Source organism: Vulpes vulpes, chromosome 11, assembly GCF_048418805.1.
Source record: "Vulpes vulpes isolate BD-2025 chromosome 11, VulVul3, whole genome shotgun sequence".
Lineage (NCBI taxonomy): Eukaryota > Metazoa > Chordata > Mammalia > Carnivora > Canidae > Vulpes > Vulpes vulpes.
The window spans coordinates 46,959,681-46,965,680 of NC_132790.1; positions in this window are offsets into that span (position 1 = coordinate 46,959,681).

A 6,000-nucleotide genomic window follows, 5' to 3' on the forward strand; every position below is an offset into this window, starting at 1 on the left:
GTTTTTCTGTATGTTGGTAAATTGAACACCAATAAAAATTAATTAAAAAAAATAAATAAATAATAGAAGATAGGTGAAAATTGGATCCAAGAAGTCATTTACAAGTGATTTTAGCATGCATAATCATGTCTGTAGAATACATTTATTATCCAAAGTTAACAAATATTTAAGAAAATAGTCAATACTATTCAAAGTATTAAGGTTAACAAAACAGCATTAAAAACATTAAATCACACTCAAAGACTTTAAAGCTGACCAAACAAATGAGTAAATGCAATGTTTTGATTGTTATAAATGTGGGGAACCAAACATTCCAACTAGTAGAAAATGTGAAAATATATGCAATACTATATCGAATTTCTATTATTGTCGCAAAAACATGCAACATTTATTCAAGTTATTAAAAAATTTATGAACAAATTTAAGTGTACAGAACAGTATTATTAAAATAAGCATAAGGCACAGCAGGTCTTTAGAACATACTCATTTGCATAACTGAAATGCTGTACCTGTTGGAAAAAAAAAAGCAAAAAACTCCATATTTCTCCTTTTCCCCAGTCCCTAGCAACCACCATTCAAATTTATGATTCTATGAGTTTGAGTATTTTAGAGAAATCATATAAGTGGAATCATGCATTATCTCTCTTTCAATAACTGGTTTATTTCGCTTAGTAAAACATCCTCCATGTTCATCTATTCTATTATATATGACCCAATTTCATTCTCTTTTAAAGCTAAATAATATTCCATCGTCTGTACATATTGCATATTCTTTATCCATTCATCTGTTGATGAGCATTTAGGTTGTTTCTATGTCTTGGATATTGTAAATCTTGCTGCAATGAACATGGGAATACAATTGTGGCTTTAATATCCTGAATTCAATTCTTTCAATACTCAGAAATGGAATTGCCACATCATATGATAGTACTATTTTTCATTTTTTGAGGAGGCTTTTTTAGTTTCCTTTAGTGGCTGTTACATTCCTATTGAAAGTGTCCAGTGTTTAATTTCTCCAATTTTCCACAGTACCTATCTTCCGTTTTATTTATAATGGCCATCCTAATAGATGTAAAGTGATATCTTATTGCAGTTTTGATTTGCATTTCCCTAATGATTAGTAATGCTAAGGACATTTTCACATGCCTATTGGCCACTGTATGTCTTCTTTGGAGAAATATCTATTCAAGTAATTTGCCTATTCTTTATTCAAAGTATTATTTTGTAGGGCAGCCTGGGTGGCTCAGTGGTTCAGCGCCGCCTTCAGTCCAGGGCCTGATCCTTGAGACTCGGGATTGAGTCCCATGTCAGGCTCCCTGCATGGAGCCTGCTTCTCCCTCTGCCTGTGTCTCTGCCTCTCTCTGTCTCTCCCTGTGTGTCTCTCATGAGTAAATAAATAAAATATATTTTTTTAAAAAAGGTATTATTTTGTTGTTGTTATTGAGTGGTCAAAGTTATTTTTATATTTTGTAATTAACCTTTTATCAGACATGCTTTGTAAATATTTCTCCCATTCTGTAAGTCATCTTCTCATTCTGCTATTTTCTTTGCTATACAGAAACTTTTTAGTTTCATGTAGTCCACTTGTCTATGTTTGTTTGTGTAGCCTGTAGTTTTGTTGTCATAGCCAAGAATAATTGCCAAAAGCTTTCCCCTGTGTTTTCTTCTAGGAGTTTTATAGTTTCAGGCATTATGCTGAAATCTTTTCCGTTTTGAGTTGATTTTTATTTGTTGTTATAAAAGGGTTTAGTTTCATTCTTTTGCATATAAATACCCAGTTTTCAAAAAATCATTTGTTGAAGCGACTTCCCCTTTTTTAGATTTTATTTATTCATGAGAGACACGCAGAGAGAGGCAGAGACATAGGCATAGGGAGAAGCAGATTCTTTGTGGGGAGCCCAATGTGGGACTCAATTGCATGACTCCAGGATCGTGACCTGAGCCAAAGGCAGATGCTCAACCACTGAACTACCCAGGCACCCTCTTTTTTATTTTCAATAAAGATTTTACTTATTTATTCCTGAGAAACAGAGAGAGAGGGAGACAGAGACAGAGTAAGAAACAGACTTTCCAAGGATCATGGAGCCCAATGTAGGACTTGATCCCAAGACCCTGAGCTGAAGACCCTGCGGACCTGAGCTGAAGGCAGAAGCTTACCTGACTGAACCACCAAGGCACCCAGGACTTTTCTTTCCCCATTGTGTCTTCTTGGCCAACTTGTCAAAGATCACTTGACTGCATATTATTATTATTATGTTGCTTTGGTCTATATGTCTATCTTTATGCCATTACCCTACTGTTTTGATTGCTGTAGACTTGAAAGCCTGAAATCAGGAAGTGTGATGCTTCGAGTTTTGTTGTTTCCTAAAATCAGTTGGCTATTTGGGACATTTGTGATTTTACATAGATTCTAATATTGTTTTTTTTTATGTTTATGTAAAAATGTCATTGGTATTTTGATTAGGAGAATATTAAATATGTAGATCATATGTAGATCATTTAAGTAGTATGGATACTTAAAAAATATTAAGTTTGGGATGCCTGGGTGGCTCAGTGTTTGAGCACCTGCCTCCAGTCCAGGGTGTGATTCTGGAGTTGCAGGATCGAGTCCCACATCAGGATCCCTGCATGGAGCCTGCTTCACCTCCTGCCTGTCTCTGCCTCCTTCTCTGTGTATTTCATGAATAAGTAAATAAAATCTTTAAAAAAAATTAAGTCTTCAAAACCTAGAACATGTGATATCTTTCCATTTGTTTGTTCTCCCTTAATTTCTTTCATCTCTGTCTTTTATTTTTTAATTTCATTTATTTATTCATGAGAGACACACAGAGAGAGGCAGAGACATAGGCAGAGGGAGACGCAGGCTCCATGTAGGGAGCCCGATGTGGACTCCATCCTGGAGCTCCAGGATCACGCCCTTGGTTAAAGGCAGACGCTCAACCAGAGCCACCCAGGCGTCCCATATTTCATCTATGTTCTGAGGAAACAAAAGAGCATGCAACTCTTTCACTCCTTTGGCTAAATTTATTCCTAAAAATATATTTGTTTGTTTTTAGATGCTATTGTAAATGAAACTGTTTAAGTTTTCTTTTTTTCTTTTGGAATAATTTGGTTTTAGTGTTTAAAAACACCACTGATTTTTGTATATTGAATTTGTATCCGGAAAGTTTTTTATATTTGTTGATTACTTCTAATCTTTTTAATGGAATCTTTGGGGTTTTTTTGGATACAAGATCATGCCATCTGCAAATAAATTTACTTATTCTTTCCAATTTAGATGTCTTTTATTTATTTTTGTTTTCTGCCTAATTGCTCTGGCTAAAACTTCTAGTAATATATAGAATTAGAATGGCAACAGTGGTCATCCTTGTCTCATTTCTAATCCTTAAATAAAAGGTTTCAGTTTTTCACTATTGAGTATGTTAGATGTGGCCTTGTTAAATATGGCCTCTGTTCTGGTGAGGTATATTTCTTCTGTTTTGTTTTGGTATAAGGTAACTCTGGCTACTTAAAATTAATTTGGAAATGTTTTTCTCTCTTTAATTTTTAGAAAAGTTTGAGAAATTTTGGCATTCACAATGAACATGTTTGCAGAATTCACAAGTGAAGCCATCTGATCCTGGGCCTTTTACTGTTGGGAGATTTTTAATTACTTATAAAAGTTCTTCCCTCATTATTGGTCTGTTCAGATTTACTATTTCTTCATGATTCACTTTTAAAACATTTATTTATTTATTTTTGAGAGTCAAGGGAGGGGCAGAAGAGGGGAGAGACAGTTTTAAGGAGACTTTACATTGTGTATGGAGCCCAATATAGGGCTCATCATGGGGCTTGATGTGGGGCTCAATATCACAACTCTGAGATCATGACCTGAGCCAAAATTGAGTCAAACACAACTTACTGTGCCACTTAGGCACCCCTCTTCATGATTCATTCTTGAGAGATTTTATATTTCTAGAAATTTAAGAATTTCTTCTAAGCTTTTCAATTTCTCGGTGTGTAACTGCACTTAGTAGTCTTTTCATTTTTTTCTGGCATTAGTTATAATGGCTTCTCTTTTATTTATGATCTTATATCTTTGAATATTATTTAAAAAAATTTAGGTCGCTTTAATTTTGTCAATTTTACCTTTTTTTTTTTTAATGAACTCTTGGGGTGCCTGGGTCATTCAGTCAATGGAACATCTGCTTTCAACTTAGGTCATGATCCCAGCCAGAGTCCTGGGATCTATCCTTGCATTGGACTTTCTGCACAGCAGGAGCCTGCTTCTTCCTCTCCCCTTGCCCCTCCCCCTGCTTGTGTTTCCTCAGTCTCTCTCTCTCTCTGTCAAATAAATAAATAAAATCTTAAAACATAAATAAAATATAAAAATCAACTCTGTGTTGTATTGATTTTTTTCTATTATTTATTCTAGATTTCAGTTATTTCTGCTCTAATCTTTTTTCTTTAAGATTTTATTTATTTATTTATGAGAGACACACACACACACACACACAGAGAGAGAGAGAGAGAGAGAGAGAGGCAGAGACACAGGCAAAGGGAGAAGCAAGCTCCATGCAGGGAGCCTCACGTGGGACTCAATCCCAGGTCTCCAGGATCACAACCTAGGCTGAAGACAGCACTAAACCGCTGAGTCACCCGGGGTGCCCTCTGCTGTAATCTATATTATTTCTTCCCTTCTGCTAGCTTTGGGCTCAGTTTATTTTTGTTTATTCTAATCTCTTGAAGTGTAAAGTTAGATTGTTTTATTTTATTTATAATATTGTGAGCAAGAAACTTAGGAAAGACTCTTTTGGCCAATTTTCTCTAACTGAGTTGGCATTTGCCGCAGCAATTACACACTGGAGTTCATACTTGTATGTCTTGTTCCCTGATGATGACAATTTGAATACTGATCTCTATTCTACTGCTCATCCTGTCTATGAGGTATCAGGATATCATTGAAGTATTCATTTGGTTTTTGCAGTAAGTTAGACTTATCACATAGCAGCTCAGTCCTTTAAGAAACAAGGTAAAACCTGTCATCTTCTTAAAGGCTGAGCCTGGAACTGGCATGGTGTTGCACCACTGCACTGTATTGGTCAAAGCAGCCTTAGACCACCCTAGATTCAAGGGGAGAAAAAAGAATCACACCTCTCAATGGAAGAAATGTCAAAGAATTGTCAGCCTTATTTAATCCACATAGGAAGGAAAAGGAATGAAATATTTCCTTGAGCAATAGATTTGAAATGCAGGATTTTGAAAAAGACAAATATTTCCACATAATCCTGTGTTAACAGCTTTCCTTTACAGTAGATTCTATGATATGCCAGCTAGAGGCCTTCTTTAAAACTGAAGGACACGTTGGTGCTTCAGGGAATGCTGCCTTCTAGCACACTTAGTGCTAGAACTTAGTTCTTGTTCAGGCATTGCTCCGATGGGAAACTTACATACTCAAATTTCAAACTCTCTGTGGGGCAGATCACATCCACGGACTTTTCATTTTTGGATAAAATGGCTTGAGTCTCTTCAACTCAACTTGGAATGCTGCTGAGTTGTGATTTTAACACCAGAGTTTCCCATGAAACTACTCTGCAGCTCAAATTCTCCTTCTCACTGATGTTTTTGAGAGTACCATACAAAAATATCTCCTCACACAAAACCACATCAGAGTAATTGATCTATGACATATATATTTTTAAAGATTTTATTTATTTATTCATGAGAGATAGAGACACAGGCAGAGGGAGAAGCAGGCTCCATGCAGGGAGCCCAACGTTCGGACTCCATCCCGGGTCTCCATGATCAGGCCCTGGGCTGAAGGTGGCGCTAAACCGCTGAGCCACCCGGGCTGCCCCTATGACATATTTTTATATGTGACAGATGGCTATGCAATAGTCTATAAATCATAAAACATAAATCTTCATTTTTGGTATTTTTGACACAAAACATACTGTATATATACATTGCACTTTTGATGTCCTAATAAAATGAATTACAAGAGCTTTATTTCAAATATGA